The sequence below is a fragment of the Podarcis bocagei genome (genome assembly GCF_964188305.1).
Source record: "Podarcis bocagei genome assembly, chromosome: Z".
Classification (NCBI taxonomy): domain Eukaryota; kingdom Metazoa; phylum Chordata; class Lepidosauria; order Squamata; family Lacertidae; genus Podarcis; species Podarcis bocagei.
This window is the reverse complement of record NC_138140.1, coordinates 52873638-52887641: the sequence shown is the minus strand read 5'-3', so window position 1 is coordinate 52887641 and position 14004 is coordinate 52873638. Positions and strand designations below refer to the sequence as shown.

Below are 14004 nucleotides of genomic sequence, written 5' to 3'. Positions count from 1 at the left end.
GGCTCGTATCCCATTTGCCAGTCTCTTCCTGCCTCCTCTGCTGCCACATCCATGCCTTCTGCTTGCAAATCAGGCCTTTGTGAGTTGCCTGCCCCCTGAATTCTCCATCTTCATGCCCCTCAGACATCTTGTAGACTGGAGCTGGCATTTCCCAGAGAGGATCGACCCGCCCATGAGGCAAAGTGAAGCTCAGGCAGCAGGGTCCACAGAGGCAGCAGTTCCCAATGTCAATCTCTCATTGTTCCTGATCTTCCCTCATCCTTTCTTCCCTGCCTGGGTTTGCATGTGCCATCTTGGGGTCCACCTCAGGTACCAAAATACCTTGTTTCCCAGCAAGGAAACTCCTTTTTGGGTGAGGACTCCTATGAGCTGGAGCTGGAGGAGAGTGTTACAGTATCTTTCTCCTCCCACCCCCTCAACGCAAAACACATATTTACCAGAGGAATGTGCTGGGCTCCTGCCACAGATATTCCTGCCCCTGACGACATCCTCTTCCTCTCCATTGTGTCTGGAACAATGTTGGGATGTCTGAGCTTCACAGTTTAACCTCTTCAGTGCCTTGAGCCACTCGTTAAGAACTTGAAAACCAAAGTGGAGCCAGCGGAATCAGGCCAGCAGCCCATCTAGTCCAGTCTCCTGTTCTCACAGTGGCTAACCAGATGCTCGTGGGAAACCAGGGAGCAGAACATGAGCACAACAGCATCTTTCCTGGGGAAGGAATGGGGCAAGGGGCAATAGGTGGGTGAATTTCAGCTGGCACAACTGGTTACTTCTTGCCATGGCTGCTGTAAGAGGTCTGGATTTGCTGATCCCAGATGGGGAAGAAGCTCCTCTCTGCTCCCAGACAGACACATCCTAGTGAGACCTCCTCCATCCTCCCACCCTTTGCTTTGGGGCTGCACTCTTAGCCTGGCCTTTTTTGGGCAGCAGTGTGGGAAGCAAAAGCAAGTCACAGTGGCAAAGAGCTGCTCCTCTGCTGCTGATCTGTGCGACAGACAGCCCAGGCTTCCATCCAACAGTCCATGAAATCCTCCCCTTTTAAACTAGAGAGCATCTCTCCAGCCAGCGAGGCTGAGGGTACATGATGTAATGCAGCGGCTGTGGGGGATTTTTTTAACCTCTGCTTTACACCATCTCTACACTTAACCTGCCAAGGAGATGAGGGTCTTTGCTACGGCCAGCCCATCCATGGGACAAGGTGAGGCAGCCACCTCGGGTAACAGGATCCACAGGGGCAGCAGATTTCCCTTTGTACCCAAGTATAGATCTTCCCCCACACCTTCTTCCTTGGCAGGGAGAGGGATGCCATTTTGGGATCTGCCTCAGGTGCCAAAATGTCTTGGGCTGGTCCGGGCTTTGCTTCCACCATTGGAGGCAGCAGCGCTTCTGAATGCTGGTTGCTGGAAACCGTAGGAGGAGGGAAAGTATTCCTGTGCTCAGGTCCGGCTTTTGGGAACCCCTTTTGGTTGGTCACTGTGAGAACAGGATGATAGACTAAGTGCCCAATGGCCTGATCCACCAGGATTTTCTTGCAATCTTACGTTTATGTTCTTAAGACTGTTACTTGAAGGGGTGTCATGCTGAAGAAGGCACTGACTTGTTCTCTGTTGCTCTGGAGGCAGGACTAGAAAGTGATGGGTGAAAATGGAAAGGAGTCAGATTGCAGTCACTGTATTTTTCACTCCATAAGACACACTTTTCCCCTCCTAAAAAGAAAAGGGAAATGTGTGCGCGTCTTATGGAGCGAATGCAGGCTGCACAGCTTTTGCTGAAGCCAGGAGAACAAGAGGGATCCGTGCACACCAATCCCTCTTGCTCTCCTAGCTTCAGGGATAGCCGCCCAAAGCCTCCTGAGCGGGAGCACTCCCGCTGTGCTCAGGACGCTTCGCGTTGCTTTCGCTGAAGCCAGGAGAGCAAGAGGGATCGATCCCTCTTGCTCTCCTGGCTTTGCTTCGCTGGAGAGGCGCTGCACAGCTTTCCCTCTGCGCACCGCCCCTTCAGTGACACGGGAGGAGAAATGGAAGGGGCTCCGTTTCTCCTGCCGCTTCGCTGAAGGGGCGCTGCGCAGAGAGGGAGAGAACTTTTTTTTTCTTGTTCTCCTCCTCTAAAACAAGTTGCGTCTTATAGAGCGAAAAATACGGTGACTATCAGAAGACCCTTCCCAAGGGAAAGAGCTGCTCAGCAGTGGAACAGAGGCTGCCTCTGGAAGTGCTGCCTCTCCATCACCAGAGGTGCTTAACTGGAGGCTTCATTGCCACTGGCTTGGGACACTGGAGTCTGCATTGACGAGATAAACTTCCCAAACCAAAACAGTCACCCTTTGAAATCTCCACTTTCCTGAATTTTGTGATGCATTTCTCCAAGCCGAAAACAGAAATAAAATGGGGTGTGTTTTATGATACAACATACAAAAATGCTTTTGTGTTCATGAACTTATTTGCAATAATGTGTGCATTGGCAAAATGACACATCCAATGTTACTCCAATAGCTACCTAGTTCAATGCGCAGTGACTCACACTGAGTTCTGCGGATGATGGGCAGTATACAAATTTAATAAATTACTTACTTACTTACTTAACGGCCCACTGAAATTAATGGACATGACTAATGTAGGTCTATTAATGCCAATGGGTCTACAAGAAGCAGAATTTAATTCAATGCATCCCATAGAGTCATGGTGTGTTTTGCCTATACACCACCTTCCAATTCCTACATATCTATGTTATTTAGTACATGGTGGCAGAGGCTGGGTTTGTCTGAAGCAAAGCAAGGAAAGGTTTCTGCATCCCACCTCAATATTAAACCAAAGGCACACCTCAAATTTATGGGCTGATTTACAGCCGTGGATAAACAAGGCCCGTTCTGGGTTGTGTTTATTTCCATGCCTGTGTGCATTTCACTTATCCTTAAATGTTACACAGATATTGTAAAGCCTATTCCAATGGGAAGGGATTCACCATAAAGGAGACCCAGCATAGAGCACAATTGCAGTCAATTCACCTCAGATGTTCCACGTGAACTTGGGGCGTAGAACAACTGCCCTTTCGAGAGCTGTAACTGAGGGTCTCTCTTCAAGGCTCCAGTGTGGAAACAGCTAGCTACTTTAAAAAAGTTGGTTTTCTCACACCTCAAAAAGCTAATGTGCAGAAAAGGACTGTTAAAATTGCCAACGGGTTGGAAGTTCCTGCGAAGTGTGTGGCTGCACTGCGCACGTGGCACTTTTCGATTGACAGCAGCCGCAGGAAAACAAGGCTGGAGAAGACTAGTCAGGGGTCAGGGAAGCAGCCTGTGAAGGGTTTGCTTGCAGGATGAGCAGATCAGGGATGAGAAGGCGCTTGCCCTTCAGCCATCCAAACTATACTTCAAAAACTTCCAAGGAAGGAGAGTCCACAACCTCCTGAAGGAGTCATTCTACTGTCAAACAGCTCTTAACACTCAGAAAATGATTCGTGATGTTCCGTTGAATTCTCCATTCTTGTAACTTGAAGCCATTGGTTTGAGTTCTTGCAGTATCTTTTCCAGGCTAAACATAACTAGCTCAAAATAAAAAAATTCCTTCCTGTAGCACCTTAAAGACCAACTAAGTTAGTTCTTGGTATAAGCTTTCGTGTGCATGCACACTTCTTCAGATACACTGAAGAGTACACTGAAGATACACTGAAGAGTGTATCTGAAGAAGTGTGCATGCACACGAAAGCTTATACCAAGAACTAACTTAGTTGGTCTTTAAGGTGCTACAGGAAGGAATTTTTTTATTTTGACTATGGCAGACCAACACGGCTACCTATCTGTAACTATAGCTAGCTCACTCACTCAATCATTCTTCTTAGTTTCCAGACCCTAATCATCCTGGTCGCCTTCCTCTGCACACTTTCCAGCTTGTCAACATCCTTCTTAAATTGTGGCGCCCAGAACTGGACACAGGTCTCCAGGTGGGGTCTGACCAGGCAGAAGAGAGCGGGACTACTACTTCCCTTGATCTAGACTCTAGACTTGCCCTCAAAAAGTTCTTCCTGGTGTTTAGTCAGAATCATGGGCAGAGGAAGAGTGAAGAAAGACTGGACAAAATCAGTTTTTGCTTTGTCTTCCTTTTGCTGGTTGGATGCAGCTATTTGAGGAAGAAACCATGAAGGAGGTGGTTAGAAATGTTCCCATAGGAAATAATGAAAATTGTCAAATCGTTATGCGACCACTCGCTTAATGAACCATTTCCCAAGACTGCATTGTGTTTGGAAAGTGGGAACTGCAAATACAAAAGCTATTAATCTTGGGAAATTCTTTGCTGTTTGAAGAGTTCTTTACACAGTGCCAGGATTTCCCCAGTTCTTAAATCTCAAATCCTAATATGTGTTCAGATTCACAGAATTTCATAAGCTTCTTAGTGGTGGTTTATTCTTGTAATTCTCTCCTGAATAAGATGACAGACACAGTTCCCTTTTCAAAACGACATTTTTCTCCAAGCACATTGTGAGAATATGCTGCTGTTACCAAACAGTAAAGAAGAGAAATGGATCCTGCACAAACATAATTCATCTTAAACTTCACCTTTCCTCAGTTTATTCCCTCGTCACTTGAAAGACTTCAACCACTTCCCTAAACTCCTTCTGCTTTGCTCCTGGAGATGAATTAGTTTCCAAGTTTTCTTTGGAGGTCCACCAGGTCCTATTTGGGCTACCAGCCTAGGACTACAAAAGCATCAAGGATCAATGCAATAAGCTATGCCTGTAGAGCTTGCCTAGTGAACTGGGGCAGTAGTCCCCATTAGAGCAGGACCTCTCTACTCTCCCCGCCCCATAAATACTAAACATGGGCTCCACTAGAACTGAACAGAAGCTCTGAAATCTCCTTTCCCAATTGCATGGGGATGAGAGTGTGGTAAGAGTGCCGCCTCTCCCACAATTCCAGGGTGGACCCCAGCAGGGCCCATGTCTCCAGCATCCTAGAGACACTCAGTCAGCATGGAAAGCGAGCTTTAAGCCCACTTTAAGAAGTCTTATCACCTTTTGTGCTAGTTCAGAGTGAAAGCAGGTGAGTCAGCCACTGAGGATGGGTTCCTAGGGTCACTCTGGAGAAGAAGGGAAGAGTTGGGAACTCTGAAAGCACATGCAGTCCAACCCTATGGGAGTTTTAGAATATAATTAAAATGATATGAGGACAACTCTAGTAAGAAAGAGCAAACCACTATGAAAATCATTTCCTTTAGAAACAGCCAGTTCCATGAAGCATGCTAGAATAATAATATATATATTTTTTAAAAAAACAGTCTCCACCTGCTGGCAGTAAGACAATAAGGAGGAAGACAACCCATGCCATGTTTTACTTTTAAATGGAAGAAGTATGCGATTCTGCTAAGAAATGTCCTGACCAGGACCGCTGGGAAGAAAAGGCTCTGGTGGCCAGAGATTTTGTTTCAATCAAATATATTTATTTATGTATAAAAAGGTATGTATGTCTACACCATTCCAGATAAACAAACCCCCTCAAAGCCTTCTTTAAAATACCCCTTCCCTGACCCCCACAGGTAGCTGTGTCTTGAGAGGCTTCCAAGGGGATGGGGAGGCAGCGCATGGCTTGACAGCAACTGCTAACGGATCACACTGAGCTGATGATGTTCCAGCCAGGAGCACCTTCATAGCCACTTAGGTGGGGGTGCTAAAAGCCATTCCCTGTGAAATAAAATCATCACACACACACATGCTCGCTATACACAATTTGGGCAGCAACCCATCTCCTCCACCTTTTGGTGCTGAAGAGGTTCTGCAGCCCAGAAATAATAATAGTGGTAGCAGTGGTAATAATTATCATTACTTTTTATATTCCACCCACCTGGCAGGGTTGCCCAGCCAATCTGGGCAGGTTCCAACACATAACATAATAAAATGTCAAACACTATTAATTGTTCCTATTAATAACAGTAATAATATTATAAAATAAAAGTCATAAAAACTTTAAAATAAACAACTTATATCAAACAAAGCAAAATTCAACAATTGTTCTGAATCTAGTAGCAAACAGTAAAATTAAAACATTAGCAAAAATTTAACAGTTCACACTTATCAACCACAATAAAGAATTACCAATCTACAATCAATAAAAATAACAGCAAATCACAATGCATAAAATACCACAAAACATACAAAACCATGTAAAAGGATTAAATTGAGAAACAAAGATAACACAACTGAAAAAAGGATTTTTAAGAAGATCTCCTGCTAGTGGCCAAATTCTCCCCACCCGACAGCAGTGTCTGGGTGGGGGTCTAAGCAAGGGAGTTCAATCGTGGTGCAGAAAAGAAGTGAAAAGTACACAGCCACTGGGGAGGGGGATTTCTAAAAGCCCCTCCCCATGAATTAAAAGCACCCCCAAGAAGTTCTCCTGCTTTTGGGGTGGGGGTCTAAGCAAGGGAGTTCAATCGTGGTGCAGAAAAGAAGTGAAAAGTACACAGCCACTGGGGAGGGGGATTTCTAAAAGCCCCTCCCCATGAATTAAAAGCACCCCAAGAAGTTCTCCTGCTTTTGGGGTGGGGGTCTAAGCAAGGGAGTTCAATCGTGGTGCAGAAAAGAAGTGAAAAGTACACAGCCACTGGGGAGGGGGATTTCTAAAAGCCCCTCCCCATGAATTAAAAGCACCCCCAAGAAGTTCTCCTGCTTTTGGGGTGGGGGTCTAAGCAAGGGAGTTCAATCGTGGTGCAGAAAAGAAGTGAAAAGTACACAGCCACTGGGGAGGGGGATTTCTAAAAGCCCCTCCCCATGAATTAAAAGCACCCCCAAGAAGTTCTCCTGCTTTTGGGGTGGGGGTCTAAGCAAGGGAGTTCAATCGTGGTGCAGAAAAGAAGTGAAAAGTACAAATAGCTGAAGAAGTTGGGGCTTGTTCGAGAGGGGGGGGGGGACTTTGAGGAATCCTGTGGAAAAACCTACAAATTTTCTCTAAAAACAACAACAACAAAACAATGCTACCATCGCCGTAGCGGATGTTTTGACTGACTGTAAAAGTGTCTGGTCTTGGAAATGACCAGAGACTTTCTGGGTGATGTAGAGGTGCTGAAATGAGAGGCAGAACACAGCTTGACTGCAGGGAGCCCCTTCCCTGCTGAACACACTTTGTGCAGCCACTTGTCTCCTCCTGCTTTTGGTGCTGAGGAGGCTTTCCAGCCAAAATATGCACCCAATCGGCAACATGATTTGCTTCAGGAAGGGATGAAGATGCATCACGTGTCCTTCTTCACAAATGGTTCATGAAGTCCAGAAAACTGGTTGCAGCCTCCAATTGTGGCTCCATGGAAGCGATGATGCTTCTGTCCCCCCCCCCCTCGTGGAAGGATGTGCGTGGATCCAGAATTGGCCTCCACTGTCAAAACGTGTTTAAGGAAGAGAATCTTACTTGGCTACAAGGGATTACTGAAGAAGAAGAAGAAGAAGCAGCTTCTCCACCATGAGGCAAAGGTTCTCTCTGGAGCAAAATCTGGCATTTCCAGTATGTGGCAATGTAGGGAAGGCGGGAGCATCACACAGAGGATCCTGGAGAGGGAAGGAAAGGAGGACAGTTTAGGGAGAATGGGAGACAGGACATCCACGTGAGGCTTCCACTTGGCCTTGTGAATCCGCTTAGCAATTGCAAAACTTAGAGACATGTATGCTATATCTGTGTGCACCCTCCCCCAAAACAATCTTTTTGTCGTTGCTCTGCACCTGGGCCACTCACCGAGACTAGTCTACCTCACAGGGCTGTGGTGACAATGAAGGGAGGAGGAAAAGCATGTATGCTATCCAGAGCTCCATTGAGAATATAGGTGCAACTAATAAACCATAAATAAATAAATAAATAAATAAATAAATAAATAAATAAATAAATATTGAGCCAACATGCTGCCTTCAAGGAAGGGCCCCCAATGTCATTTTGCCCCCCACCCGCCCAAGCTCCCTGTGAGCTTCTGTGGTGAAGCTGCCCTCTGAACTTGGTTTTCCCAGGTGCAAAGCCAGGAAGGGACCCTGCGCACCTTGCTCTGAAGCCACCCAGGCATCCCTGACAGCGCACAGGTGTGCATCGCATGCAGCATTTCATAGATGTGTGCAACAAGCTGAATCAGGCATAAAGGTCACGTCAGCATTAAAGGAGACATTTGTGGCTGCGGATCTAGAGGTCTGGCGGTGTGTGCAACCTTTTTACAATAGATTGGTCTGTCTGGACTGCAGTAAAACTCTGCTGGGCGTCCCTATGACTACAAAGGACACCTTCGTGGATTTCACACACAGAAAAGGAAGAGCATTTTCTAGGAAGCGCCAGGACTTCCAGTTGCTCAGGGATGTTCTTGGAGCTTGCAAATAAATGCCCCAAGAGAAGCTGCAGCCAGAACATTCATTAACGCCTGAATATTCCCTCCGTCTTCCAAGGGAGAACAAGCAGGTGGATGTGGCCGGCTCCTCTCACATTCCTAACCACACAATCGCCCTGTGAGGTAGGTCTCCCAGGCCCAACAGCCTAACCACTACATCACACTGCCTTGCTTCTCCACAACACCTTGAAGAGGGGACTTGTGGCTGCTCTGCTGCAAGGCAAGGATGGGGACTCCAGACGCTGTGGAAATGTGGGCAAGCACCACGTCCCGTGACCAGGCCTAGAAAGATGGCCACTCACTGCACTTTCTCAGAGACAGCCGAGAGCCAGGAAGCTCTCCGTTCAAGTTTCCCCTCCATTACACATGCAGAGGCCCATCTGGTCCAGGAGTCCGAGTCCCACACCTGACCCGCTGGATCCCTTCCAGAAGCCCACAAACATGGCATGTAAACAACAGCTCTCTCCTCCCCAGCAGCAAGCCCTCCCTGGTAGACTGCCGCTGAACATGGGGTTGTGTTTTTTTAATAGATATTTATTGAAGATTTTCCATTTTAGTAGATTAAAAAGCCAAAAAACAAAAACAAAAACAAAAAAAGGAAAATTAAAAACATATACAGTTTACAATCCTTATTTTTCAATAGCATATTTCCCTGACTTCCCCACACCTCCCCTTCTTATATTCCAATTCAAATTGTTAGTTCAACAAGTTATTATCCCCAATTTTTTAACCTTTTTATGTTTAATTCATTATAAAAACTGATTTAACCTTATAAACATCAAAATTTATACATCAGTACTCATTCTTAAATCCTTTTTCTAAAGTCGACCCAAATTCCCTTCCACGAATTCCCCATTTTTCATACAAATAACAAAACAGAATAAAAAATAAAAAGACGAGTTATAATTATACACCCTTTGGATCCCCCAAACCCCACCCCATCCCCTTTCCCGGTTTCAATCCCCAACAGATGTCCATCAGTCTTAATCTACTATCAGCCTGGGGATCTCACGTCCGAGGCTCTTAATTGTCTCTCAGTTCCTCTCTGCCAGTTTTTTTGATAGTCCTTAATATTAAACTCAGAGATGCTCTAGCCCGATGAGGACAATGTTTCTTCCAGCCAGACCTCCATGCTTAGAAGTGGAGCCCAAATCTTGTTTCTTACTCTTTTCAAATCCAAATGTCCCCAAAGCTCCAACTTTCACCTTAATCAAATTTGTAATCCTTGGGTCTTCAGATCTCCACAAAGAGAGATCTCTCCATTCTTCAATCATCAATTCAGACCAGATTTTCATCATCAAGTTCTTATTTTCCTTTATAACCATCATGTCAGGCCTCTGGCTCTCCTTTGCCATCTGCAACATTATATCTCCTCCTTCCTTTTCCTCAAAAACAACATGTGTCTCTTTCTCCACACTCTCAAAGTTCTCAAATTTCTCCTTCCCAGCTGCTTGGGCTTCCTGGATCAAATCCTTATCAGATTCAATGAACTTATTTACTGTTAAGTCCAGAGTTGCAACGTTGATAGCCAAAACATCAATTTGGCCTTGTAACTTTCCCAAGAGAAAGAACACTCTGTCCAATTTAGCTTGAATTTTCCCTCCTTCAGCCATTCTTGTAATGTCCCAAAACCCCCTCTAGAGGGATTTTGGTTACTTAGTATTCATTCCAGTTCAAATCCAACAATCAAGTTAGTTTGTGTCAGTTCTTCCTTGTTTTCAACAAAGTATAGCCCAATTGTAACAAATATAACCAGCAGAGACAATAGAAAACAAAGTTCGCTTTTTCCGTCTTGACAGCTAACTTGACAGCTGTCAAACTCTTCAATCTCACTCCAACAGGCTCTCGCACGGATCACTCCCGGGTCCAGGGGGTGGTGCCTCAGCTCCAAAAATTAGCTCTTATCCTCCAGTAAAATTGCTTAAACTGCCAAATCATGCAATTAATATCTTTTGCCCAATAAAAGGGAAGAAATCCTCTCGACTTTAGTTAGCTAGTCCTTGCTTTAGATTATTTACAAGACGGGGAGACGGACTTCCTGTTTGCATCTTCCCCGATCGTGCCTGATTCAAAAAAAAATTTTTTTTCTTTAGAAATCCAATTTCCGTACTACTCACGGGTTGCTGCTTTAAAGTCCAATTGTTCACAAGAAGAAGTCAGCGCTCTCTGACCATGGCATGCGGCTTCACTCCGCAGGAGAAGCAGTCGACTCTCAGCACCGCGCCACTCACCCCGTCCCCCGTTCCAAAGCCTTTAAAAAGGCTCCTTCACGGGTCGGGGGGCACAAATGGTGCCTGCCGAGTCACCAGGTTCACAGGCTTCCCCGCCTGTGATTTTTAAGGGTCCCCGTGTCGCCGCAGCGGCAAGACCCGAATCCTGCGGAGCCGATTCCCTCCGGAGCTCGGAGGGAATCCGCCATTAGCCGTTGGCGCTAACCCGGAAGTTCTGAACATGGGGTTTTTATTCAGCCCTGACTGCCAGCAGCCTTCACTAGATCTGCCCTGCATTAACATGTTTTGTTCTCCTTTTAAAGCCATCTAGGTTGGTGGCCAGCACCACCATCTTGCAGCAGAGAGTTCCAAAGATTCAGAGATACATTCAGAAGCCACCACTCTGAGCCATAATTGGGGGCAATCCACACCAGTGTCGGCCTACCTTACAGGAGTGTTGCCAGGATTATGACTGGTGCACAACGGACTTTGAGTATCCAATCTTAAGAATACAGTGGTGCCCCGCAAGACGAACGCCTCGCAAGACGGAAAACCCGCTAGACGAAAGGGTTTTCTGTTTTGGAGGCGCTTCGCAAAACGAATTTCCCTATGGGCTTCCTTCGCAAGACGAAAGCCCATAGGGAAATCTCCGGGACAGCGGGGAAGCGCAGCGCTTCTTCCCCACTGTCCTCGGACCTCCTCCGAAGGCTGGCGGTGGGGTGGAAAGCCCTTCTCCCCGCGCCAGCCTTCGGAAGGCTCCTCCGAAGGCTGGCGGTGGGGCGGAAAGCCCTTCTCCCCGCGCCAGCCTTCGGAAGGCTCCTCCGAAGGCTGGCGGTGGGGCGGAAAGCCCTTCTCCCCGCGCCAGCCTTCGGAAGGCTCCTCCGAAGGCTGGCGGTGGGGCGGAAAGCCCTTCTCCCCGCGCCAGCCTTCGGAAGGCTCCTCCGAAGGCTGGCGGTGGGGCGGAAAGCCCTTCTCCCCGCGCCAGCCTTCGGAAGGCTGCCCCGAAGGCTGGCGGTGGGGCGGAAAGCCCTTCTCCCCACGCCAGCCTTCAGATGGCTGTCCTGAAGACTTGCGGTGGGAGGAGGGTTTTCCTTCCCACCGCCAACATTCAGAATGCTGTTCTGAATGTTGGCGGAGGGGAGGAAAAACCCTCCTCCCACCGCAAGCCCCGGGAACAGAGGAGAAGCGCTGCGCCCCTTCCCCTCTGTTCCCGTACCTGTCCTGAAGGCTTGCGGTGGGGAGAAAAGCCCTTCTCCGCACCGCCAGCCTGGCAAGCGATTTCCATAGGAACGCATTAATTGATTTTCAATGCATTCCTATGGGAAACCGTGCTTCGCAAGACGAAAAACTCGCAAGAAGAAAAAACTTGCGGAACGAATTAATTTCGTCTTGTGAGGCACCACTGTACACCAGCTCATAACTCAACTGTGGCACTCTCTCCCAGTGCCGGATTTATGTATAAGCTAAACAAACAATAGTATAGGGCCCCCACTCTTTTGGCCCCCCCCCAAAGAAAATTAAAGGAAAAAAACACCTGGATGTACATTTCCAAAATATAAGATAAGTTCACTTACTTTGATAAAAAACATTTTGTTATGTGTAAATGGCTTTAGATACCTATTAAGTTCATAAGTTACTATATAGCACATATTCAGCACAAAAAACAGCCACAATTTGTTGTTGACAAAGGACAGCTGGACATATAAAGAGCCCCATGACCTGCGCAGACATGATTTCTGGTGTCTGCATGTGCGCAGACATGATTTTCAGCATCTGAGCATGCGTAGATGCAATTTCCGGCACCGCAGAAGTGAGTCCCTGGGCTGTGCTGCACCGGTTTAGTGCAGCGCACAGGGACTCTTCAGATCTAGTCTGAATTGGTGATTGAAGAATGGAGAGATCTCTCTTTGTGGAGATCTGAAGAGTCCCTGTGCGTCCCTGGGTTTAGTGCAGCGCACAGGGACTCTTCAGATCTAGTCTGAATTGGTGATTGAAGAATGGAGAGATCTCTCTTTGTGGAGATCTGAAGAGTCCCTGTGCGTCCCTGGGTTTAGTGCAGCGCACAGGGACTCGCCAAGCGGGCGGCTCGATTCGGGGGCGGCTTGTGGGCCGGTTAAACGACCCCCGTGGGCCGCTTGTGGCCCATGGGCCTTAGGTTGCCGACCCTGCTATATGGTAATTTATGGACCAAATAGGTATCTAAAGCCATTTGCACATAAATAGGAGCCTACACAAGACAAAACACTGTTGCTGTATGTAGGGGGGGGGGTTTATCTTATATTTTGGAAATTTACATCCATTTTTTTCTTTAGTTTTTTTGGGGGGGGGCAAGAGAGTGGGGCCCTAAGCTATAGCTTTTATACGAATTTATACGTAAATTCGGCACTGGCTCTACATAAAGTCCCTGCAGGATCAGGCCCTGAGCAGAACGAGGCTGCGGTCCAAGCAAGGTAAGGCAGGCGGAAAGGAGGAAGGAGACCCTCGAGCGCCCCCTTGTGACACGAGCGGGCAGTTCATATCTGAAGCGACCAAGAAGCCTTTCAGCCAAAGCACAGCCTCCAAGGAGGGAGGGGAGAGGACCATGTCGGCCAGCATCCTGTTCTTTCTGTGCCTTCTTCCTCGAGGCTATGCCCGGGCTCAGCCCCAGCACCTGCTGGCCAGAAAAGTCGCCTTTCCCACCCAGGCAGACCCCGGGTCCGTCCCCTTCAGTTCAACCTTCCTTGAGGACCTCCAATGTCCAGAGCCGACCAGACGTCCCCAGAAGCCCCCACCACCTGGGGCCGAGAGCCAGAAGCCAGCTGGGGGGCTCTGAAGTTGCGCAAGCTTCCGGAGCTGCTCAACGCTGCAAAGTTGCCATCCCACCCCATCGGACCCGCCGCCTGCGCCGCGTACACACGCACACCCACTCCCCGCAAGCAGGAACTCACCTGCCCCGGGACTCTCGGGAAGCCACTTGGCGCCGGGCTGGAGCGCCTGGAAAGGAAAAGAGAAAGTTGCAGACAATCGCAGTAGACTGCAGCGCGTTCTTACCCGGGATAAACGCGGCCAGGAGAGCGGGCTTCCTTCCGAATCCCAAATAAAAAGAAATAAATGGAAAGCGCAAGATGGGCGCCGAAGGGGAGTTGCAAAGTGGATGCCCTGCCCCAGGAAAGGCACTTCGTCGCCCGGGCTCAGCCCCAGGACGTACTGGCCACACAAAGTCGCCCTTTCGCCCAAGGCAGACCCCGGGTCCGTCGAGCTCGGCGGCCTCCTCCCCACAGACGGGCTTCCCTTCGTCCGGCCCCGCCTGGAAATAGCGGGACTTCAAGGCTGGCCAGCAGCTGCTCCACCCCGCGAAACACCCCCCGCCCCCCTCGGGAATCCACGGCGGTTTCCCACTTTGAGGACCCGCGACGTCCCAGTTGGGCCGGAGAGCCAGAGGCGAGTTGGGGGGGGGGGTAAGAGGGGCTCTGAACTCCAAA

General features: G+C 48.2%; 1 long non-coding RNA gene across 1 annotated transcript; it reads right to left on the bottom strand.

Moving 5' to 3' along the window:
• Window positions 1-5793: 5793 nt before the first annotated feature.
• Window positions 5794-13695, bottom strand: LOC308579446. Its single transcript, XR_014004484.1, has 2 exons — window positions 13471-13695; window positions 5794-7518 (listed from the first exon to the last, which is right to left on the bottom strand). It is a non-coding gene; the product is annotated as an uncharacterized lncRNA (long non-coding RNA).
• Window positions 13696-14004: the final 309 nt, after the last annotated feature.